Below are 26,843 nucleotides of genomic sequence, written 5' to 3'. Positions count from 1 at the left end.
TGCCCATAGGCACAGCAGCACTCCCCGCCCGCATGCACGCACTCACACACACCCTCTACACACTCACACGCACACCCCCATGCACGCACACATCACACAACACCCCCCCACCCCCTCCCCTCACGGACGATCAACTTACCTTGAGCGTTGGTCCTCCGGGAGGTGACAGGAGCCATGGGGAGGTGACCGCCAACAGAAGACCGCCAACAGAAGACTGCCACACAGAAATGTGGGTCGTAATTCTGTGGGCGGTGTTCTGCTGGCGTGGCGGTGGAGGTTGACCAGTCTCCACTTTCCCGCCGACCGCCAGTGTGGCTGCTGGCGGTTTTCCGGCGGAACGCTCCCAGCGGTCAGAATGCGCACAGCGGCATACCGCCGCGGTCGGCGGTCTTCACCGCGGCGGTAACTCGGCGGTCTTGCGAAAAGACCGCCAAGGTCAGAATGACCCCCATAATGTTTTTAAGTGGTAATTTCTGATCTGAGAGGAATAGATGTGTTATATTTGCTGTGGTTGGAATGGTAGTAAGAAATCCTACTTACTGGTAAAGTTGGATTCTACATTACAATTTCAGAGATGCCACTTTAAGAAAGTAGACATTTCTCTGCGCTTACTGCCATCTGTGGCTTACAGACTATCTCAAATCCATGTGTGCCTGTGCTGGTTGACAGCTCCCCTTGTGCATTTGCACCCAAACAGCCATAAACACAGGACACTCAGCTGCATCTGCATTCATCTGCATACAGGGCAGGAAAGGTGGAGGGGCTCTCTCTTACCCTCAAAGGCCAGTGGCCTGCCCTCACATAAAGGACTAATAACCCCCACAGGGCTCCTGGCACAAAGGGCTGATGACCCCTACAGGGCTCCTGTCAGACAGGGCTGGGTTGAAAAAGGAACTTGTGCACTTCGAAACCACTCTTTGAAGTTTCCTCCGCTTCAAAGGTACTTTTGGATATATATACTGGGTCTGTGACCCCACCAAATCTGACACTTCTGGATCTGGAGTGACATCATCCAGTGAGTGTGACTGTTTCTAAAGATTTATGAATGTTAAGCATATATGCACCAAGGTACTACAAAAGTTAAAATAGTATATTTTCTGTACTACTAATGAGTGATACTATTTCTAGCATATATTATGCAAGTTGCAGTGTGACTGTGTGTATCCGTGTATGAGTGGGTGTCTGAGTGCCCTTATGGGTGTGTGAGCAGGTGTATAAGTGCTTGTATGGGTTTAAGTAGGCATGTGAGTAGCAATGTGGGTGAGTGAGTGGCTGTGTGAGTGACTATATTGGTGAGTGAGTGGGTGTGTCAGTGGCTGCCTGGGTGGGAGAATGGGTTTGTATGTGACTGTATGGGTGAGTGAGTGGCTGTTTGGTTAGGTGAGTTGGTGTGTGAGTGGCTGTACTGTGGGGTCTGTGTGAATGGATGTGTGGGTGAGTGAGCAGATGTGTGAGTGCTTGCATGGATCTGTGAATGGGTATGTAAGTAGATGTGTGGGTGAGTGGGTGAGTGCTTGTATGGGTGAGTGAGTGGCTGTGTTGAGAGGCTGTATGGGTAAGTGGGTGTGTGAGTTGAGGTGTGTGAGTTGATGTATAGGTGAATACGTGGGTGTGCAAGTAGCTGAATTGTTGAGTGTGTGGCTCTGTGTGTTGCTGTATGAGTAAGTGGCAGGTTGTATGAGTAGCTGTATGGGTGAGTGAGTGGTTGTGTGAGTGCCTGTACGAGTGCATACGTGGGTGTGCGAGTGTCTTTATGGATGAGTGAGTATTTCAGTGAGTACTTGTATGGGTCTGCGAATGGGTATGTGAGTGGTTGTGTGAGTGGGTGTATGAGAGGTTGTATAGGTGTGTGAATGGAAAGTATCGGGATGATCTGTCAAGCTAGGGCCAAGAAAAGGGGTGGGGGGGCAAAAAAAGTGTGTTTCCATTTTAATTCCCATAGGGTCTTTAGACATGCGTGCAGCCCCAACCGCTGGATGGAATTATACCAGATTTGGCACAAAGGTAGCTTTTAGTCCAGAGGTCACACTTTTTGTTGTTTGGTGAGCATCCATTCAGTAACTTTCAAAATATTATTGGAAATCCAAATTTGTAATCTGGGCAGAGCCTAAGCACACCTCATGGTGAGATCATATTGGCTCTCACCACATTAACCAGAAAGTGATGACAGCCATTTTGGGACCAATATACAACATAGCACCCCATTGAATTGCATGGTCGTGAATGGCAGGTTTTGAGGGTCACAAAAAGGAGAACGTATAAAGGGTGATAACACATTTTAGATACAATATAAATCATTTGTTGATGGTACAATACTCATTTTAGGAATTGTGGTGTGTTCTAACGTGATTTTACCCAGTGAAAAAGCATTTTGCTGGAATTTCATGAATCATGTTTGAGAGAAAACTGTTTTATCATGGTTTTTCCATAGAGGTTATGGAAGGTGGTCCAGAAGCTAAAATGAAAAAAATATTTTCTGTATTCTGTAAATTCACACTATCTTTCTCAGTCATATGAGAATGAAGTCTGACATTCTCAGTAAAACATGTACTTCCAACAGATGAAGCCTGTCAGTTGATTCCCTTGTGTTCTACTGCAACCCCTGGGAGTGTTCTAAAGAACATGTATCGCACAGTCTTACTTATGACAAAAGTGTGGCATACCTGACACAATCCTGATTGATTCAAACTGGTAAAACTTAAAACATTTAGGCCCTCATTACAACCCTGGTGGTAAATCCCGATTACCGCCGTGCCGACTGCTGGCAACATACCGAGACCGCTGCGGTATTCCGCTACGGGTATTAGGACCCACACAGAGAAATCCACCACTATACAGACACCCACACAAGTCCGCCACACCAAAGGTCAGTGATAAACTGGCAGTACCAAAACCCACACAGTCACGCCAACAGGAATACGCCCACAGTATCACGACCCAGAAATCACTGCGGCTGTCTTTCAACCGCGGTAATCCATTGGCGGTACACACCGCTGTGCTCAAAATACACATACATATACAAAACACAACCACATTGGATAATTCAAACTACACACACATGACACACATACACACACCACACCCTCACCACTATAAAACACACACCCACAATACCCACAACCCTTTCAACGAACAAATTAGAACAAGCAGAGAGAAGAAAAGCAAAGACCACACCTTCACCCAGAGGCACAGAACACCATCACCCATACACCATCCACGCACATCACATAATACTTCACAACACAGCACCCCACACATCACATCAAACATCACTCACACCACATCATGGCACCTCAAAGACACCCCAGGTTTTCTGAGGAGGAGCTAAGGGTCATGGTGGAGGAAATCATCTGGGTAGAGCAACAGCTTTTCGGCTCACAGGTGCAGCAGACCTCCATTGCAAGGAAGATGGAGCTATGGTGGAGAATCGTCAACAGGGTCAACGCTGTGAGACAGCATCCAAGAACCAGGGATGACATCAGAAGAGGAGGAACGACCTACGGGGGAAGGTACATTCAGTGGTTTCAAGACACCAGATTGCTGTACGGAGGACTGGCGGTGGACCCCCACTTCCTCCCCCACAACTAACAACACGGGAGGAGCAAGTCTTGGCGACCATGCATCCTGAGGGCCTCGCAGGAGTAGCAGGAGGACTGGATTCTGGTAAGGCAAATCTTTACTACTTTATCTCCCCCACCCTACCTGCATGCCATCACACACTCCTACCCCTAGCCTCACACCCATCACTCCAACATCTCATATATACCCCACTATCACAACCCACCCATCCCAATACCAAGCCCTGCATGCAACACCAATGCATGGACACCCATCACAGACCTGCATGGACACCCATCACCAGAGCATGCACACTAGATAGACTCACCTAGCCCACCCAATCAGCAATCACACAAGGCCAAGGCGAAAGTGGAAGCACATTTATACAGGGAAACACACCCATTGCACAAGATGTCACACACAGATACAATAACAATGCATTTGCATCCCAACAGGACCTCTACCCAAAGTCACTGGACAGGAGGTGCCAGCTATATACAGTCCCCCCACAGAAGAGGCCCACAGTGATGACAGCAGCTCTGCACGCCTGGATCACGATGACCAGCCTGGCCCATCTGGGACCTCTGGACAGTCGGTTCCCCTGCCACAGTCCCAAACCACCACAGAACCTCCCCCCTCAGGAAACACCAGCACAGCACCCACCCAGTGGGCCCATGCCACCGTCCCCAGGACACGCCAATCAGCAGTGTGTCCACCACTACAGGGACCCTAGGCAACCCCACTAACCCAGGACGATCAGGTACCTGGGGTCAGTGGCAGTGGGCACACGGTTCAGGGGACAGAGGCATAGGACAACAGGGAAGCTGGGAGAACTGCTGTGCGACAGGGGGAGGACAGGCCCAGGGAACCCACTCTCCACGAGGCACTCTCCAACATCATGGGAGCATACCACCATTCCCAGGAGACCATGGGCACGGTACTGGCGAAGTTGCAGGAGTCCCAGCGGCTGCAGGAGGGACAGTACATGGGGATCAGGGAGGACCTCACAAAAATATACACCATCCTGGTCACCATAGAAGGGGTGATGGCTGATATGGGCAAGACCATGAGGGAGGCAGTGGCTCAACAAAGGGCCCCTGACACTAGCCAAACTGAGGAACAGCCTTCCACCTCCACCGGCGCTAATGGACAGGAGGCCCCGCCACATGAACAACAGGCCACCAGCACCCCTCCCCCGCAGAAGAGAACCACCACGCAAATGGTCCCTGTGATCCAGGCAGAAGACAAAGAACATTGCCAAGACCCCCGCCAGGAAATAGGACCCTCCTGATTGTCACCCTTCTGTCCCACTATGTCACCCTGTCCACCTTGAACTGCCTTTGCTCCCCTTCCCATGCCCCATTGGACAATGCACCTGTGATACCAAGAGACTGGACTCTACCATGGACCTCCCTCCACCATCACCCCAGCCCCTTGCACATACCCCTATACCCACTAGCACCTAAATAAACACCCTTTAATCAAAAAACAATCTGGAGTCAGTCTGATCTTTCACAAATGTATTATCACAACATTAGCAACAAACTGCAATGTAAATGTTCATTTACTCATACCAATGTATGACAGTTGTTGGGCAGCATTACACATAGCAGAAGGCAGAATGGGGTATCCAGATCTGCAAAAAGGAAATCCAAAGGGAACAGTCAGTGTCCATAGACAGAGGTTAAGAGGCTGCCATGTACAATGTACTAAAGTATAATGAAATGTGAAGAGGAGTTACAGTCTCTACCTGTGTGTCATCGGAAGTACTGCATGATGATGCCCATTCTGTTGTTAATATCTTCTTCCTCTGCCTCCTCTTCCTCACTGTCCACAGGCTCCACCGGTGCCACAAGACCATCACCAGGCTCATCCTCCAGCAGAAAAGGCACGCAACTTACAGCATGCCACGATTATCTGGCACACCTTCTTTGGTGAGTAGTACAGGGAGCCACCTGTTAGATGAAGGCACCGGAATCTGTCCTTCAGGAGGCCGAACGTCCTCGCAATAATACGCCTAGTTCGCCCATGTGCCTCATTGTAGCGGTCCTCTGCCCTTGTCCTGGCATTCCTCAATGGGGTCAGTAGCCATGAGAGGTTGGGGTAACCAGAGTCACCTGCAAATTTCGAGGGATACCTGTTAGACACACACTAACCCTTAAGGACTACCCCATACCAAGACACCTACTCATACAGTGTGGGGACCTTGGTCTCACCTATTAGCCACAACCGGTGCCTCTGGAGTTGGTCCATCACATAAGGGATACTGCTATTCCTCAAGATATAGGCATCATGCACAGAGCCAGGATATTTGACATTCACATGGGAGATCTACTGGTCCACCAAACACACCATTTGCACATTCATCGAGTGGTAGCTTTTTCTATTTCTGTACACTTGTTTATTTCTGCGGGGGTGGGGGGACAAATGCCACATGTGTACCATCAATGGCACCAATTATGTTGGGGATATGTCCCTGGGCATAGAAGTCAGCTTTCACTGTGGCCAAATCCTCCACCTGGGGGAAAACAATGTAGCCGCGCATGTGTTTCAGCAGGGCAGACAACACCCTGCTCAACATGTTAGAAAACATTGGCTGAGACATCCCAGATGCCATGGCCACTGTAGCTTGGAAGGACCCACTTGTCAGGAAATGGAGCACTGCCAGGACCTGCACTAGAGGGGGGATACCTGTGGACTGGCGGATAGCTGACATCAGGTCTGGCTCCAATTGGGCATACAGTTCTTGGATTGTGGCACAATGAAGTCTGTATGTGATTATGATGTGTCTGTCTTCCATTGTCGACAGGTCCACCAGGGGTCTGTACACCGGAGGATGCCGCCATCTGATCATCTGCCCCAGCGGTTGTAGCCTATGGAGAAGAACGGTGAGCAGATGGTCATTTACCACATATGTGGCAAAACTGTGTCTGAAGTAATGTCAGAGAATCTGTGTGCAAAATTGGGAGTCCGTATATGTGCCAATATGTGCAGTGACGCAGTTAGGTTACATGCCATATGCACCCCTGAAATGGCGGCAGCCTCACTTGTGAGGAGGGACAGGGGGAAATGAGGTAACTGCCCTGTCGTTGTGCAGCATCGCAGTAGGCGGTTGAAGACCACCGCGCACCTCCGCAACGTGGAAGAAATGTCAGTCGCACCATGACCCCCCGGATGTTCCACATCCTGGCGGTGGCCTATCCTGAGTTGGATGGGCGCTTGAGGGTATCACAGCAGCCACAAGGGGGTGAGTGTCATAAAGCTGACTCTGCGCGGTTTAGGAACTAGCTAGGTGGGGTGTGTGGGCTGTGTGTGCCCCTAGGCCAGGGTGGTTATGCCAGGGTATGTCCCTTGTTTGGAGGCTCAGAAGCACCCCTACCCCAATGGTACAATTGGGCAGCTACCAGTATGCAGGGTCCTGTGGGTGTCAGGTGTGGATGTGCTGGCGTTAGGCATTGTACTCTATGTGCTGGTGACTACCATAGTGACTGGTTGGGCAAGGCGTAGTGCATAGGGCAGCTCAGTGTCTGTTGTGTCCGCCGACGGTAGTGGTGTTGCTGCCTTTGACCATGTGTGTCCTCTGTCTTCCCCCCCCTTCTTGTTTTGTCACCCTGTCTTTGTGTGCATTAGCATCATCTGGCGAAGGAGTAGAGACACCTGCAACGGAGGGAGCTGCATCCCACATGGCCCATGACGGCAAATCCATGGAGGGTGAAGGCACCAGTGGGACGGAGGGCGAGGGGAGCTCCACGACGGGGACAGGAGGGGATACCAGCGGCAGCGACTCCTCCTCTGATGAAAGCTCCCTGGCGGTGGCGGACATATCTGTGCCCACCCCAACAACAGGTACAGCCACCAACCCCCCACCAAAACCGCCCTCCCAGCAGCCCCTCAGCGTGTTTCCCATGCCCGCTCACAGAGGAGGGTGGGCACCTCCTTTGCCCCAGGCACCTCAGGCCCTGTCCCTGTCAGCCCTGCTGCCCTCAGTGAGGAGGCTATTGACCTCCTGAGATCCCTCACTGTTGGGCAGTCAACCATTCTGAATGCCATCCAGGATGTCCACAGGCATTTGCAGCAAACAAATGCATACCTGGAGTGCATTCATTCTGGCGTGGAGGCCCAGCAGAGAGCATTTGAGGCTCTGGCCTCAGCACTGATGGCAGCCATTGTCCCTGTGTCCAGCCTCCCCCCTCCAACTTCCACTACCCCAACCCAATCCCCTCTACCCCAGCCTATCCCAAGCACACCTTCAGACCAGCATGCACACACATCCACAGACAAAAGTGGCTCAGGAAAATATAAGCACCACACATCACACAGGCACTCACACAAGCACCATACCCATGCACACATACCAACATCCACTTCCTCCACTGTGTTCCCCTCCTCCACCTTCCTCCCAGTCTCGTCTCCACTCACACCTGCATGCACTACATCATCAGCCACTGCCTCCATCACCAGCACGCCCATCACAACAGACTGCTCACGTGCAATCACCACCCCCACTACCATGCACACGTCCCCTGTGTCCTCTCCCAGTGTGTCTGTGAGCCCTCCTCCCAAAGTGCACAAACGCAGGCACACACCCACTCAACAGCCATCCACCTCACAACAGCCTCCAGCCCATGCACCTTCACCCAAACTCAGCAGACATACACCTCCTACAACCACTACCTCTTCCTCCTCTCCCACACCCCCTCCATCTTCCCGTCCCAGTGTGTCCAAAAAACTTTTCCTAGCAACTTCAACCTCTTCCATACACCCCTGCGTCCATCCCCTAGGGCCAGGATGTCTAGATCCCAGCCCAGCACCTCAGCCACCACATATGCGTCTGCTGTGTTCCATGCAAGTCCGGGTGGATCGAAGGGGACACCTGTCAGAGTTGCCATTGTGCCACCTACAGATGTGAAGGACCACCCGATTCCACCACCTGCCAAGGTCAAAGAGGGGCCAGATTCCAGCAGGGGAAAGTCACACCACCCACTCAGCAAGATCCCACCCAAACAGAGAGAGTACAGTGCCAAGGTCCCAGCAGCAACTGCCAAGGTGGGGAAGGGACACAAGACAAAGGGCAAGTCACCTCAGGGCACTATGCCTCCTGTTGAGGGGCTGGTGACCACCATTTCTTCAGAGATGCCAGCGACCTGTACCACAGTCACCACCGCCGCAACAACCGCCACCTGCACCGCCGCTGCCACAACGTCAGTCTGCAGCGTCCTCCCCATGGATCTGCCATCTGAGGCTGCTGGAGACGGTATGGTGTCTCCCTCCACCACAACAGACACCTTCATCACGGCCAGCACCGGCAGCATCTCTGCCGCAGCCACCGCCACCTGCACCGCCATATGCACTGCCACGTGCCCAGCAGGTACCACTATATCAGACGTCAGCAGCATCCCCAGTGGGCAGCCGTCCTAGGCTGCAGGTGGTGTCCTGGACACTGGACACACTACTTGAGGCACCACCACGACCAGCAGTTGGCAGCCTAAGTCACAGCAAGATGGAGTGTGGCTCTGCCTCCATGGAGTATCATGCTTCCTGTTCCATGTACATCTCGTGGCTCAGACACCTAGGTGACAGGAGGTTAACTGCCACACCCCGAGTGCAGCATCACTGGGCACAATGCCCCCTCCAGAACCAGTGGAGAGATGCATCCACTCCCCCTATCCTTGGCAGGATCAGGCACTCTGGGCACAATGCCCACTCCAGAACCAGTGGGGAGATGCATCCACTCCCCCTATCCTTGGTAGGGTCAAGCTCTCTGGGCACAGTGCCCCCTCCAGAACCAGTGGAACATGTCACCGACTTGAGAGACTGTGGCTTTGCACTCCCCATGACCAAGCAGTGGGCAAACCACCCACTTGAGAGACTATGGCTTTGCACTCCCCAGGATCAGGCAGTGGGCAACCCACCCACTTGAGAGAATGTGGCTTTGCACTCCCCAGGACCAAGCAGTGGGCAAAGCACCCACTTGAGAGACCGTGGCTTTGCACTCCCCAGGACCAAGCAGTGGGCAAACCACCCACTTGAGAGACTGTGGCTTTGCACTCCCCAGGACATCGCTGTGGGCATGGAGGCCCCTCAAGGGGCTGTGGTGTCGTACCATCTTCTGGCTGAGGTGCCCCCCTCCCCATCCCTCTGAGGTGCCTGCGTTTTTTTCGACCTGATGCCCCTGCAGTATTCTATGCCCTGGGACATATCCACAACATCATTGGTGCCACTGATGGTACACATGTGGCATTTGTACCCCCTCCCGCAGGAATGAACAGGTGTACAGAAACCGAAAAAGCTACCATTCGATGAATGTGCAGATGGTGTGTTTAGCAGACCAGTACATCTCCCATGTGAATGCTCAGTGCATGACACTTACATTTTGAGGAATAGCAGCATCCCTTATGTGATGGGGCAACTACTGAGGCACCATGTGTGGCTAATAGGTGAGGTCAAGGTCCCAACACAGTTGACATAGGTGTCTGGGTATGGGGTTGTCCCTAAGGGTTAGTGTGTGTCTAACAGTTGTCCCTCGACATTTGCAGGTGACTCTGGTTACCCCAACCTGTCATGGCTACTGAACCCAGTGAGGAATCCCAGGACAAGGACAGAGTAACGCTACAATGAGGCACATGGGCGAACTAGGAGGATTATAGAACGCACCTTTGGCCTCCTGAAGGCCAGATTCCGGTGCCTCCATCTGACAGGTGGCTCCCTATACTACTCACCGAAGAAGGTGTGCCAGATAATCGTTGCCTGCTGTATGCTGCACAACCTGGCTTTGCGACACCAGGGGCCTTTTCTGCAGGCGGATGGGCCAGATGGTGGTCTTGTGGCAGCTGTGGAGCCTGTGGACAGTGAAGAAGAGGAGGCAGAAGAAGATGTCGACAACCGAAACAACATAATCATGCAGTACTTCCAGTGAGGCACAGGTAAGAAGATGTAACTGCTTCCCACATCTCATACTATTGTTGGAGCTAGCATAAGTCTGTCATTTTCACTCAGTGTATGGACCCTGACTTGTTACTTTGCCTTTCCATTTCACAGATGTGGGTCCCACTTTGTACCCTCTGCTATGTTTACTGCTGCCTACAGCTGTGTTTCATTAGTATGTGAACAAGTACATTGGCATTGCTATATTCCAGAGATTACACATTTGTGAAAGCACAGACTGACTCCAGATTGTTTTGTGATTGAAGTGTGTTCATTTCTGTGCAAATAAGTGGAGGGGGTTGTAAAATGGGCTAGGGGTGATGGTGGAGGAATGTCCATGGCAGAGTCCAGTCTATTTGTTTCACAGGTGCATTGTCCAATGGGGCATAGGAAGTGGAGCAATGGCAGTTTAAGGTGGACAGGGTGTCAAATTGGGACAGAAGGGTGACATTCAGGGGGGGAATTATTTCCTGGTGGGGGTCTTGGCAATGTTCTCTGTCTTGTTCCTGGATCTCAGGGACCGTTTGTGGGTTGGTTCTCCATCTGCAGGGGGTGGGGTGCTGGTGCCTGTTGTTCCTGTGGCGATGCCTCCTGTCCACTAGCACCGGCAGAGGGGGAGGGCTGTACATCGTCCAGGCTAGTGTCAGGGGCCCGTTGGTGTGCCACTGTGTCCCTCCTGTTGTTGAGAAGGTCTGCCAGCACCCCTGCAATGGTGACCAGGGTGGTGTTGATGGACTTGAAGTCCTCCCTGATCCCCAGGTAGTGTTCCTCCTACAGCCGCTGGGTCTCCTGAAACTTGGCCAGTACCATGCCCATGGTCTCCTGGGAATGGTGGTAAGCTCCCATGATGTTGGAGAGTGCCTCGTGGAGTGTCGGTTTCCTTGGCACGTCCTCCCCTGTCACACAGCAGTCCTCCCAGCTTCTCTGTTATCCTGTGCCTCTGTCCCCTGAACCGTGTGCCCACTGCCCCCAGGTCCCTGATCGTCCTGTGTTAGTGGGGTTGCCTGGCTTCCCTGTAGTGGTGGACACACTGCTGATTGACATGTCCTGGGGACAGAGGGAGGGCCGCTGGGTGGGTGCTGTGGTGGTGTTTCCTGAGGGGGGAGGTTCAGTGGTGGTTTGTGACTGTCAGGGGAACCGACTGTCCCGAGGTCCCTGATGGGCCAGGCTAGTCATCTTGATCCAGGCGTTCAGAGCTGCTGTCATCACTGTGGGCCTCTTCTGTGGGGGGACTGGATATGTCTGGCACCTCCTGTATGGTGACGTTGGGTATGGGTCCTGTTGGGGTGTAAATGCATAGTTATTGTGTCTGTGTGTGCCATCATGTGCAATGGGTGATTTACCCTCCCCTCCTGTGCTTGCATTATTGGCTTGGCCCTTGTGTGATTGGTGATTTTGGGGCATGAGTGAGTCTCTCTACTGGACATGCTTTGGTGATGGGTGGCAATGCATTGGTCTTACATGCAGGGCGTGGTTTTGGGATGTGTGGGTTGTGTTGGTGGGGTATCTGTGGGTTGTTGGGGTGATGGGTGTGAGGGTGAGGGTGGGAGTATGTGATGGTATGCAGGTGGGGCGGGGGGGATAAAGTAGTAAAGATTAGCCTTACCAGAGTCCAGTCCTCCTGCTACTCCTGCGAGGCCCTCAGGATGCATGATTTCCAAGACTTGCTCTTCCCATGTTGTTAGTTGTTGGGGAGGAGGTGGGGGTCTACCGTCAGTCCTCTGTACAGCAATCTGGTGTCTTGATACCACGGAACATACCTTCCCCTGTAGGTCGTTCCACCTCTTCCTGATGTCATCATGTGTAGTTGGATGCTGTCCCACTGCGTTAACCCTGTCGACAATTCTGCGCCATAGCTCCATCGTCCTTGCACTGGATGTCTGCTGCACCTGTGATCCGAATAGCTGTGGCTCTACCCGGACGATTTCCTCCACCATGACCCTAAGCTCCTCCTCAGAGAACCTGGGGTGTCTTTGAGGTGCCATGATGTGGTGTGGGTGATGTGTGAGGTGCTGTCTGTTGTGATGTGTTGTGATGCGATTAATTGGGTTTGACCAATGACTTTGTGTTTCACCACTGCGCATATTAGTTGCTCAATGTTCACCAGTAGCACATTCTATGTTTTGTTCCGTTTAGCTGCCTATTGGCTTTAACATGGAGTTAGCCATTCCGCCTATTGGCTTTGACATGGCATTAGCCATTAGATTTTGTATTCAGTTCAGCTGCTTATTGGCTTTGACATGATATTAGACATGACATTTGATATTTAGGTTAGCTGCTAATTGGCTTTGACATGACATTGGACATTGCATTTGATATTTAGGTTAGCTGCCTATTGGCTTTAGCGTCGGGTTAGACACTGCAGTTGAGACATTGCAGATGAGCTGTGTTTTTCCAAGCTGTGTTTTTCCACAAGATGGACCAAACTGTTTTCTTCACACCAGACCTTAGCTGATAAGAGCACGTAGATTTTGTGTTTACCTCGCTATCCAGTCTGAGAGCGAGTGAGCTCAGGAGAATTGGCCCCTCTCCAAGGTTCTTCAACTCTCACAGTTTGCTTTTAAGGATGACTCTGGGCTACAGTGAGTTAGATTAAATCTGCTTGACTTCAGACAGGAACTAGACATCAGTTGCCTGCCTCCCGTTTGGGTAGAGAATCTCTTTCTCGCAGTTGACCGGAGTCATCAACTTGCAGACCCCAGAAACTTGAAGCTGAGCTATAGGCCCTACGGTGATGAATTTTGACTTTTATGCTTTGCTTTGAAGTTAAGCTATAATAAATGTCTTCACCTATATTTGCTGTGTACATTGCAACTGAGAAGTACTTTGATATATTTTGCTTTCATTGCTGCGATTACTTTTGAATGTGTGCTTCCAATCTACTAATTTCGTCTCTCAGGAATTTGTGGGTGGGGAATTAATAACAATAAATGTCTTCCTGAAACTCAGAAGTGCATTCCAGAGAGGTTCTGTAAGCTCGGTTATGAGATAAGAGGGAAAGCAGAACATGTGTGAGGGGATGTGTTGGTTAATGTTTTTGAGGTGCGTGGATGTTGTATGAGTGATGGTGTTGTGTGTCTGTCGATGCTGGTGTTGTGTTAGGTAGTCTCTCTCTCTGGCCTTCTTACAAATTTTTGGTTGTAAGGGTTTGTGGGTGATGTAGGTGTGTGCTTTACATTGGAGTGGGTGTGTGGGTGTGGTGTGTGTATGTGTATCAGGTGTGTGTATTTTGAATTGTCCAATGTGGTTGTGTTTTGTTAGTGTGTGTGTATTTTGAGCGCATCGGTGTGTACCGCCAATGGTTTACCACAGTTGAAAGACCGCCGCGTTGATTTGTGGGTTGTGATACTGTGGGCGTATTCCTGTTGGAGTGACGGTGTAGGTTTTGCTATCGCCAGTTTATCACTGACCCTAGGTGTGGCGGATTTGTGTGGGTGTCTGTATTGTGGCATATTCCAAACTGTGGGTCGTAATACCTGTAGCGGAATTCCGCTGCTGCAACGGTATGTTGGCGGTCTTCTGCACGGCGGAAAGCGGGATTTACCGCCAGGGTTGTAATGAGGGCCTAAGTGATTTGCCCAAAAGGATGTTGAGCTGATGCCGAAACTCAAACCTGGCTCCCCAGTTGGAAAGTCTGCAGCTCTTTCCATAATGCCACATCCTCTCCCCTAAGTGTAACAAATAATTAAGGGATCAACTACATAAGTAGCATATAATTTAAGTGCTTTGTTGCTATTTGAGAACACAGAAAATATGTCCTCATTTTAGCTTTTTAGAGCACTAAACATATCCTCTATTATTTTTACTTTCTATCAATCAATCAGTGATTTCTGAAGCGTGACTAATCACCCGTAGGGTCTCAAGGAGAGGTTTCCGGGCGTGCTGCTATGTCAAAGTGCCAGGTCTTGAGGTCCTTCCTGAACTGCTTTAGTGATGCGGTCGGCCTGAGTTTGAGAGCTAGCATGCTCCATGTCCGGGCTGCGTGGTAGGAGAAGGATTTTCCTCCTGCTGTGCTTTTCCAGATCTTGGGAACGGCTGCGAGGGTGAGCTGGGAAGAACGGAGTTGTCGGTTGAGTACGTACAAGGCGAGGCAGTGGTTGAGGTATGCCGGTCCTATGTGGTGTAGTGGCTTGTAGGTGTGGATCAGAAGTTCGTATGTGATGCGGTTGTTGACTGGGAGCCAGTGTAGGTCTCTGAGGTGGGAGGAGATGTGGCAGTGTCGGAGGATGTCCAGGATGAGTCTGGCTGCTGCATTCTGGATTCTATGTAGTCTTGATTGTGGTTTATTGGTGATGCAGGCATACAGTGCGTTGCCGTACTCCAGTTTGCTAATGACAAGTGTGTGGGTGACTGTCTTCGTCGTGCCGGAGGGGATCCACTTGATGATCTTTCGGAGGAGTCTGAGGGTGTGGACTCATGACAAGACAGCGTTGACTTGGCGGGTCATGGGTAGAGAGGAGTCCAGGATGATGCTCAGATTGCATGCGTGGTCCGTGGGAGCAGTGGTGTTTCCCAGTTTCTATAGGAAATCCTTCAGGAATTACAGTATTGATTACATCAAGATGACGTCAGGCATGCCATACTTTTGTAACACATACAGAATGTTAGCAATCTAGTCCTTCATTAGAATACTGTGCGAAGGCTGATTTTAGTGGCATGGACTCATATAACTGGGGGCAGGGAAGAGGGTGCAGAGGCAACAAGTTGACCACGTTGGACAGGTGGGAGGGGCAGTAGCAGTACAACGGACCAAGGAGGGCAGGGGAAAGGGTAGCAGACCAAGCATGCAGTACAGGCAAGAAAGGCCGTGGCAATATAACACACCATTGAGGTCAGGAGGAAGAGGTAGTGGCAGTATAACCATACATGTCAACAGAACCGATTCAGGCAGCAGACTCCCGAAGTTTTTAAGCCCAAAAGGGATTTTTTTATCTGCCTCCTGCCTAAAATCTCCTCTTTTTCTATGTAAGTCAATTGGGAAAACCAATTCCCCAGGCTTTTGTTTCAAAATCTTCCTCTTACCAAGTTCAATATATTGGTAAGTATGGTACATTGGATCACAGAGGGCAGGGAGAATGGTTAGGGACATGGATTCAGATAACAGAGGGCACGAGAAAGGTGGGCAGAGGCACCACAATGATCCTACAGGGCAGGTGTCAGGGGTTGCAGCACCACAATACACCACACAGGGCACGCAGGACAGCAGTGCAGCACAAAGGACCATGGAAACCAATAGGGAGGGGGAAGGGCCATGCACATGGACAACAGAGAGCAGAGGGGAAAGAGGCAAGGGCATCAACCTTACCATACTGGACAGATGGGAGGGACAGTTGCAGCATATTGGACCACGAATGACAGGATGGAGTAGGCAGTGGCAGTACATCAGACCATGCAAGGCAGGAGGGAGGGGTGTGGTGCATGGACTCGGACAAAGGAAGGTAGGGAGGAGGTGAATGGAGCAGCAAGCTAGCTGTTCAGGGTAGGCAAAGGGCAGTGGCAGAACAACAGCCACACAGGACTGTAATGAGAGAGCAGGGACATTGGACAATGGATGGCAAGGAGGAGGGCGGGCAGGAGGAGCAAGCTTGGGCGGGCCGGCCAGGCCCTTCATCCACTCCCCCACCCCTACCGTGCATTGCAATGGGCATCTTAGTAAACATTTTTTTAAACCTAGAAATTCACTAAACTAAAGGTTACAGGGACATTATAGTTAGGAAATAAAATAAAAAAACTTAGAAGTTCACAAAAAACCCAAAGGCTACAGCTATGGTATTGTTAGGTTCAGATTTTAGAGGCACAAATCCATACAAATTCAGCTGTTATAGTTATACATATTTCAAGTTACTATATCTTGTGTCCTAAGGTAACTATATCTTGCGCCTTCACCATGCACTGCTAATTACCCCAGATATTACATCAATCACAACACCTATGTTGACATCATTGATAGAATCACTGTAACATTTGCAGCAAAATTATTAATGAGAAAACTGTGCATGGTGAGGCCGCTTCAGATTGAAAGAGTCAAAAAGGAGGAATAAAGCAACAAGAGGCTGTATTAAAGATGACAAAATGTGCAAACTGAAAGGGAGCAAACTGGGTAAGAGTGAAAGCAGTTCACATGCAGGAAGCAAGGAGAAAAAGAGGCAAAAGGTGTGAAATAAGAGTCAAAAAGGCAAACAAAGGTTAAAAAATTGGTCAGAGAAAGGCAGAACCTCAGAGGAGATAAAGAGGCAAAGGTGGAAGTGTGGCACAAAATAAAGAAACAAGCAAAGGGGCCATGGGGTGCGAGCAAAGGAGCAAAACGAGTGAAGGAGAAGCAGGGAGGAGGTTGAGGGGCCCAGAATCAGCAGTGGAGTGGATAGCAGGGTCTGAAAGGCTTGAGGAAGGACAGAGGTCAGAGACAGGAGGTATGGCGGTAGAGCAGGGACAGGCAGAGCCTTCTCAATGTGTGAATTTGGAATGGAGACTCCATAAAACAGCATTTTAAGGACTTTCCTGTGGAGAGCTGGCACCTGAATCAAAATCTGAAAGTGAAAACTGTTACTTTCCTGGTTACAAAGCATTTTTACATCGGGAATGTAAGAATAAACATAGTTATGCAATGGTGAACTTTAACTCCTGACAGTCATTACGCACTTCTATGACCTACCTGGGGGAGCTGATGTAGTGACAGGTTCAGTACTGGTATCTGCAATGAAAAGTACATGATTTAATTCAATGGGTAATCAGTGACATAATGCGAAGGAAACACATGTGTTCTCTTTCTTAGACTAAGGTGTCCCTTCCTGCACAAAAACAGTCCCACATGCAACAAAGGCACCGTTGCACTACAGTGCAAGGGTGGCTGCATTGGCGCTGGGTAGTCAAAATGGCACCAGCTCAGGCGAAAAGGCAGCAATGCATCATATTGGCTTAAGTATGGTGCATTCCTGCCCTCTCCCTGTCACACAGTGCAGTGCAGGAAGATGACTTGCTGTGCTGCCCTGTGTGATAAACTCACAAATATGCCCCTTAGAGTAAACCATTGAAGCACTCCCCCTTTCCTGGAAGCAAGGACAGTTGACAGATGAGGCTTCAGAGGCATGATGAGGTAGTATTGAATGTTTACGGAACAAGGACTAGAGGTCAATGGCAAAGACTGAGGTGCAAGCGCAACCATAAGAGTAGAGACGGGAATAATTACTAAATAGAGTGGTGTCAAGAAGTCGCAAGAGGCATGAATTTTCATAGACTGTGCAATTTTAATAGCAGTTGCAGGATTCACTATGTGTTCACTGATAAATGGCCCAACAACTTTTTTTTGCAACTTGTAAGCATTTTTCAAATATAAGGGACAAATATACTAAACTTTTTACGGTCATAAACACTCTGATTTGTGAAACTGGAGTATCTGCACCTGCAAAGTAGGTTTTTATTATGTATGAAATTTATTTTTGGGGTCCATAAACCTTTACGAACCCCTAGAGTGGGTTTCTGAATGGTTACCTAGACGTCATTGGAAAGGGCATGTTGTTGGCGTCCACTCCAAATTGTGAATCCCTACTATACATGTCAATGGTTTGGGACCAGAATTGTCCCTAACAACTGAAATCACCAGCTCCCAAGTTGGAGTGCTAATCTATCTGCAAAAGAGAAGGAGTCCCATTTGGACCCCAAATCCACTGTCCTACCCTCCGCCACTCCTACCACTAGTGAAATGGGATCAAAGTTTCAGAGGGATTAGGAGGGAGTTGGCAATGGTTCAGGGAATTACTAGCAACCCTCTCTGAAACATTTAGAATTTTTTTTTTTTAAGTAGCCATGGTTCCTTTAAGGAAAGCAGGCTGTTTTTTAAGGAAAAATGTTTACTTTATTTAAAGTCATTCACATACACTATGGTCTGCTGACCTTTGCAGATAGAATGTGTGCCAATAGCCCCATAGTATGAGTTAAAACTGTGTGCAGAAAAATGTTTTGTATGTTACACACCTTTTTGGGGTTTCATGGTCAGCCACCACTATATCTACTAGGCCCTGGCTAGTTTTGGATAAATGAGAGTGAGTAAGTATTTTTGTGTTCCTTGTTTATTCTTGAAAATTCAGTTCTTTTCACCAATGTGATATTAATTCAAAAACAGTTTTTTCATAATTCCCAATGCATTTTGATCACAGATGCTGTTCCTCGAGGGTAAGACTTAATATATAATCCAATTATATAGGAAAAGTAGAGGAGGTTTGTTAAGAAAAGTACAAGCGGAAGCATATCCACAAGGAAAGAGTATGTTGAAGCAGTGTGGATCTTACAGGGAGTGCAGAATTATTAGGCAAATGAGTATTTTGACCACATCATCCTCTTTATGCATGTTGTCTTACTCCAAGCTGTATAGGCTCGAAAGCCTACTACCAATTAAGCATATTAGGTGATGTGCATCTCTGTAATGAGAAGGGGTGTGGTCTAATGACATCAACACCCTATATCAGGTGTGCATAATTATTAGGCAACTTCCTTTCCTTTGGCAAAATGGGTCAAAAGAAGGACTTGACAGGCTCAGAAAAGTCAAAAATAGTGAGATATCTTGCAGAGGGATGCAGCACTCTTAAAATTGCAAAGCTTCTGAAGCGTGATCATCGAACAATCAAGCGTTTCATTCAAAATAGTCAACAGGGTCGCAAGAAGCGTGTGGAAAAACCAAGGCGCAAAATAACTGCCCATGAACTGAGAAAAGTCAAGCGTGCAGCTGCCACGATGCCACTTGCCACCAGTTTGGTCATATTTCAGAGCTGCAACATCACTGGAGTGCCCAAAAGCACAAGGTGTGCAATACTCAGAGACATGGCCAAGGTAAGAAAGGCTGAAAGACGACCACCACTGAACAAGACACACAAGCTGAAACGTCAAGACTGGGCCAAGAAATATCTCAAGACTGATTTTTCTAAGGTTTTATGGACTGATGAAATGAGAGTGAGTCTTGATGGGCCAGATGGATGGGCCCGTGGCTGGATTGGTAAAGGGCAGAGAGCTCCAGTCCGACTCAGACGCCAGCAAGGTGGAAGTGGAGTACTGGTTTGGGCTGGTATCATTAAAGATGAGCTTGTGGGGCCTTTTCGGGTTGAGGATGGAGTCAAGCTCAACTCCCAGTCCTACTGCCAGTTCCTGGAAGACACCTTCTTCAAGCAGTGGTACAGGAAGAAGTCTGCATCCTTCAAGAAAAACATGATTTTCATGCAGGACAATGCTCCATCACACGCGTCCAAGTACTCCACAGCGTGGCTGGCAAGAAAGGGTATAAAAGAAGGAAATCTAATGACATGGCCTCCTTGTTCACCTGATCTGAACCCCATTGAGAACCTGTGGTCCATCATCAAATGTGAGATTTACAAGGAGGGAAAACAGTACACCTCTCTGAACAGTGTCTGGGAGGCTGTGGTTGCTGCTGCACGCAATGTTGATGGTGAACAGATCAAAACACTGACAGAATCCATGGATGGCAGGCTTTTGAGTGTCCTTGCAAAGAAAGGTGGCTATATTGGTCACTGATTTGTTTTTGTTTTGTTTTTGAATGTCAGAAATGTATATTTGTGAATGTTGAGATGTTATATTGGTTTCACTGGTAATAATAAATAATTGAAATGGGTATATATTTGTTGTTTGTTAAGTTGCCTAATAATTATGCACACCTGATATAGGGTGTTGATGTCATTAGACCACACCCCTTCTCATTACAGAGATGCACATCACCTAATATGCTTAATTGGTAGTAGGCTTTCGAGCCTATACAGCTTGGAGTAAGACAACATGCATAAAGAGGATGATGTGGTCAAAATACTCATTTGCCTAATAATTCTGCACTCCCTGTAGTATAGTGACTGAGGTAACAGGACAGTGAAAAGGAGCAGTACTGTGGGAGCCTGGCACCAAAGTTGAGCTTTATCAAGCAAGAAGGGAGTGAAAGTCAGTTGTGGCTGGTGACATTTGAAAGTGGCGGGGCATAAATGTTGGGTATTACTTTTATGTAGCAAGCGAAGTGAGCATGCTCGATGGACAAATGTCCATGAAAGAAATCTGAAGAAAACTGGCAAATGGTGCATTTTAAAGCACATTTTACTAAATAAATTATTGAGAAAGAAAGAAACTTTATAAAGCAATTGCGAACGTGTAGTCTTGAACCTTTTAAGTACATCAAAAACTGAGATATATGTTACTGCCTTAAATATGATGGACAGTTACTGTAGTGTGCAGCTTGTACAGTGCAACAGCTTAAGGCCCTTTAAAGTGTTGGCTTACTCAGGCCCTGATTTATACTTTTTGACGTAAAACTGCACTAATGCAGTTTTGCGTAAAAAAAAATTGTGCTGACTAGTGCCATTTTTTAACGCCACCCGGGCGGCATATTTATACTATGAGGCTGGGTAGCGCAAAAAAATTAGTTAGAGTCATTTTTCCAGACATTAACCATTAAGCCTTGTCATAAGGAAAAATGACATTAACAGAGGAAAAATGACGCTAATCCATTTTACGACATTTAATCATGTTGCAAAATGGAAATGTACTATTTTTGCCCGCAATAGCGTCAAATACAGACGCAAACGGAGAAAACAGTGCAAATGAGAGGCAAAACGGAGCCAGGAAGCAAGGTGAGACTCCAGGGAGACCCCATTCAACCAGGAACCAGCCAGGAGGACACAGACAAGACCCAGGGGGGGGAGAAGAAAAAGAAAAAGTGTTGTTTCCGCGCAGAGGATCACAAAATACTGGTGAGACAGGTGACGGAGCATCAGCATCAACTCGTCGTCACTTCAAAATTGCAAATTGGAAGGAGAGAGGCTATCTGGCAGCAGGTAGTGGATAAGATTACCTGTGTGGCAGAGGTCAGGAGAACTATAACTGAGTGCAAGAAATGCTGGCATGACTGCAAGCGAAGGACAAAGTAAAAAATGGCAAGGAACAGGAAGGCAGCACTGCAAACTGGAATTGGGAGTCCAGCACCAAAAGAGGACTTGGACGAGATGGAGGAGATGCTTGCAGCGGTCATCCCAGAGGAAATCATCACAGGAATCGCAGGACAGGACAGCGCAGACTACCAGGAAACACCACAAATGCAGGGTAAGTTGCATGGTGGAAATCTATGCTAAAATTTTAAGTACAAGAAGGGGGAGGCAGATAGGGCTCACACAATGCATTTCAAAGGAGCGCAGAGGGACACAACGCGCATTAAGCAAGTTGCACCATGCCGACGTAAGCTACACATGTACCTACCTTATCCTTGGTAGTGCCATACACCATAACACATACACAACCTGGACATATGTTGAACACCAGGCCTAAATACCTACATGTACATATGCAGCATATGGGATGGATGGCATGTATAATCACTGTGTCACTGGTTCTGTCATCACAACATCCCTTGCATATAGCATATCAACATCACCAATACAACCAAGACCTCTGAGACTAGGTAGTCAGACAATACCATTCCTGGGGTTACGTGGGGTTACGTCATAGTGGTGTCCATTGCAGTAACACCTTGCAACGTCCTTGCCTTATTGCCCAAATGTATTTGTGCTGAATCTCACAGCACACAAGTCATTGCAAGTGTCCCAACAGTAACCAGACATGTGTCAGTATCACCACCACACCACACATTGACAACACATCCACATGAGGCAGCCACCACTCCATCATGCAGTCAGGGTGTCCCCTGGGTGCATGGAACAATGAACTAAACAGGCACAGGGGGAATAGCAGGCTGGACATGTATCATTGGTAAAATGCCATTAAACTGAAGTAGTGTTGAACCACACATCTTGATGCTGAACTGAAATATGCCCCTACAGAAAATATGAACCACAGATAGCAAACAGTAGGTCACAACAGTCACAGGCTGAGCCCACAACTACTCTGACACAACCATGTCAGACACATGTAAATGGAGAAATAAACACACATGTACAACACATGGAGACTGTGAACATAATTCCACATCGACGGGTAGGGGATGGTGGATGGGCAAGTGCGGTGTTGGTAAGACTGCCAGTGCAGTGTACCGTTTGAGGTTGCCAGTCACACCTTGGGATGGCGGCTGGAAATCTCTCTGCTCATGGTAGCTCTATGGGGCACTTACTACAACATTCCTGATGGATCAAATAGACTCAGTGCCAGTTTTGGGCTGCATTGGGTGTGACAGGACAAGCTGCACTCAGTCCTGCAAATCAGGCAGTGGAACGGGCAAAGGGCCAGCACATGGGCCCCCCTGCACTGCACATGCCAAGTGCATGGGCTGTGCAGGGGCACCCAGGGGCACACCACACCACATTACCAACAACCTTTGCATGGGGGTTTCACCGCAATGTAAAGGCTGGTGGAAATGTGGAAACAGACCTGGAGGATATTGTTGAATGTAATACGGGTCTGGTGATACAGGAAAGATGGCATTGCCAGTCCATAAGCTGCTGGAAACCTGCCAGTGCAGGCCATTGGCCCATGGTGCATTCCACATTGACAAGAGTTGCTACTACCACCTGTGCTGTTGGGGGTGGTCAAATACACAATGTCAGTCAGGTGCCCATAGGACTGACACACTTGAAATGAGGGACCAGTATGACTACCTGCAGAATCACCTCAAACTAGCTTCAGGCCCTGACCTAAGTACAACTCCTTCTAAACGCCTATGTCCATAGACTCATTTACCATCATGCACTGTCACATACAGAATTATGTACATAGCAGAAATGTCATACCCATGCTGGCCATCCCTGGGTCTAACCCTTTGCTTGTGTCAAATTAGCTGCACTGCCACCATGCTGCACACCTGTATCATAGTGCAAGGAGGGCTGCATTGAGGGGGAGGGCATAGGTGTGTAGAAGGCAAACACACCTGCACAGACAAAAGATGAAATTTAACTCTGCCAGGTCCATGAGTGCCATGCAATGTAGCAAACATACACAAACAACAACATGAGGAGCCATCAATGGTAACAAGAGCATAGTGTCCTGGCAATGCCATCCCTGTGGTGGTGCAAGGTCTCAGCACCACATGGGTGTATGTGAAACATGTAAGACTGTGACAGGTGAAAGTTGCCAGGTGTGGTGCTGTGACATGAGCACAGCAACACCCATTGCAAGGCCTCATCATGCAAATTACTGCATAGGGAGGGTTGACAATGAAAAGATGGTGTCAAGCCACAAAAAGGATAGGCATCACACCTAGAAGATATGACGCAGCCAATTGTGCCAACTGGGCTTCCCTTCATGTGACACGCAGGTGGGGCACAGGGCTGTAGACTACAGCCATGATGTACAGGAACAATGCTTTGGCCCCTAGCACCACAGGAGCGTCACTTTTCTTGACGCTCCTGTGGTGCTAAGCTCTGCGCCATATTTACAAGGTGGCGTTAAGCCACTTTTTGTGGCTTAACATCACAATGTAAATATGGCCCCTTCCCACGCAGCACTGTGCGTGGAAGGGGCGTTCAATGGGTGTTGCTGTGGGCGTGCCACAGCAACACCCATTGTATTTTGATGCTGCCTCAGATTTATGAAATTTTGTAAGCCTGAGAAAGCGCCAAAATCTAATGCCACCCCCAGGGGTGGCGTTAGCAGGGTGCAACGAGGAGGAATACTTTTATTCCTCCTAGTTTTTTGCTATTTTGATGTGTACTGCTTTCTGCAGCATGCATAGAAAGAGCAAAATGCCAGAAATGATTGTTTATGTGCATGAAGGTGTCTCTTCCTGCACATGAACAATCATTTGAAAATGACGCTTTGGCACTTCTGTGTGTGCTGCATTCTACAGCTCACACAGAAGTGCCCAAGTGCCAATAATGATTGTTTATGTGCAAGAAGGGACACCTTCACACACATAAACAAACACACCCCTCAACATAGACATCCTTGCATAATGGTGCAAGGATGCCTGCTTTGGCACTGGCAGCTGAATTTAGCGCCAGCGCAGGGGTAAACACAGGGTTGCGCCATATTCACTTAAATACGGCACATCCCTGTGTTTCTAAAGTGATGCAGCGCAGCACTGCCAATTTTGGCGCAGCACCGTGCTGCCGCATTTTTTCATAAATCTGGCCCTAAGATGACAATAAGCCTCAAATATCAAGCCAGTGATGTGACATATCAACTGCCACAACACAGACAGACTGATTTCACACCATCTCATTGCAGAGGATGATGGCTCTCCTGTGGATCTGCCTGTCCTAAAGTACCCTGATGACCTGGATGACCAGCTGGCAACCATCAGCCAAGAGACCCTACAAGAAGTCCTTGTAAATGTCCAGACACCCCCTCCAGTCGCAAGGAGGAGTACTGGTGTAGCAGACATCCCACAGGTCCCACTTAGCACCCCAATAGTACGACTTGCCAGCACCGACACAGCTGAGGACTCCGAGACCCCAGGACCAGCTTTGAGAGGACAGTGGTAAAAGTCCAGCGGGAGCTGGCCAAGGAGTTGCGGGTGGGGATGCAAACTATGGCAGCAAGCCTAGAGGGTATGCGCACGTGCATGGTTACGGCTACTGAAAAGACTGCCAACCGAGGCACACACTCCCCAGTGTGTGGAATCCAAGAGTGTCTGTGGGACATAGCTGCTGCCATGAGGGAGAGGCCACAACAACTGCCATCCCAAACTAGCATCAGCGTGCTTGAGGACAAGATGGACTCCATGCACCGGGAAATGGTCTCCCTCAGGGCAGACATGGCTGCCTACCACAGGGAAGTGTGTGTGGCCCCCTCTACCTCTCAAGGGCTGAGGAGACACCACACACATCAGAGGATGAGGATGTGGAACAGATCATCTTCACCTGTAGGAGTTCCCGGTAGCACCAGCCCATGCCACATGGGCAGTGTTTTCCTTTGTCCGGTGCTTGACATCATGCCAGTGTTAGCACTGTTGCAGATATGCACTCTTCACCGACACACTGTTGACCTTTCTGCTAAGGACTGCAATTGTCTCTCACTTTTCAATTGACAATTTATGTTCCCCCGCACTGAAAGACACTTTACCCAAGCATGTCGTATAACATGTCCCTCAACCCTGGACTTGTGTTGTGTCACAACTGGATGGATTTCACTAATGGGGTCACAGACCTGGACATTATAAGTATTGCACTACAACACTTGTAGTTAAACACCACCTACACAGGCAGCATGTCTTTGTGTATTGTGACACATCTACTACACTTAGGAATTGTGATGTGTGTAATGTGTCTGTAGTCACAGAGTGTCAGTACAAGAGTGCAGGAATATGGGGGCACATATCTACACACAAGGTACCTGCATGATGAACGTCAATGCTGATCTCATCCCCTACAAGCAATTTACTGAGTATGTCAAAAATGTTGAACACAAGTATGCTTCACCCACTACATATGGCAGGAATGGCTGTGAAACAGTTCTCAGGCAATATCGTCAGCTGGGTGTACCAGTAGAACACATTGGTGTGAAACAGAGGTACTTAACCTCATCTGTAATTGACACTGGTCAGGTTAGCAGGATAGATATGAAATGTAGACTGTTGTCAGATGTCCCACAGTTCCCAACATTCTGACACAGGACCCAAACAATACCACACCTACCTGTCCGATACATGGTTAACATAGTCACCTTGAGTGGTGGGTACACTGGATGGCAGATGCACAGACAAGTAGATGTGTTGCAGTTGCCGATGTGACAGCTCAGTTGTAAGAAGGTGATGAACATGTCAAGAGAGGGATCTAAGGCAGGATGGAATCCCTAGGCCAACACACAATTTTCACTGTACACCCATGGGAAGACCCTGAGACCCAAGCATATGACACATGAAATAAGGGAGTACCCAAATATTTTTAATTAGAATTAAACTAAACTAAAAAGAATGAAGAACACCTATCCTAACCTAACCTATCCTAACTATACATAACCAACAACTGACCCTAACTACTATATGCTAAACTTATCTAACACATTTGTTAGAAATGGGGTCTTTGTTTTGCAGTCAGGTTATCCCCTGTCCAAGCAAGGACCCTCACTCAAGTCAGGGTAAGTCACACACTATCCACATTATCCTGTGCCCACCCTCTGGTAGCTTGGCACTGAGCAGTCAGGCTTAACTTAGAAGGCAATGTGTAAAGTATTTGTGCAATAAAACATGCAATAACGCAGTATAGCACCACAAAAATACACCACACAATGTTTAGAAAAATATATAATATTCATCTGGTAAAATGCAGGTCAAAAACGATTAAGGTGCAATAAATATATGTTGAGATATCACTGCAAAAATGATATAAAGTGTCTTTAGTCTTTTAAAATCAATAAATGTCTCTTTCAAGCACAAAGTACCTGGTTTGCATTCAAAATCTCCATAAAGAACTGCCGAGGAGGAGATGCGT

This window comes from Pleurodeles waltl, chromosome 7 (genome assembly GCF_031143425.1).
Source record: "Pleurodeles waltl isolate 20211129_DDA chromosome 7, aPleWal1.hap1.20221129, whole genome shotgun sequence".
NCBI classification, from domain to species: domain Eukaryota; kingdom Metazoa; phylum Chordata; class Amphibia; order Caudata; family Salamandridae; genus Pleurodeles; species Pleurodeles waltl.
This window is presented reverse-complemented; position numbering follows the sequence as displayed.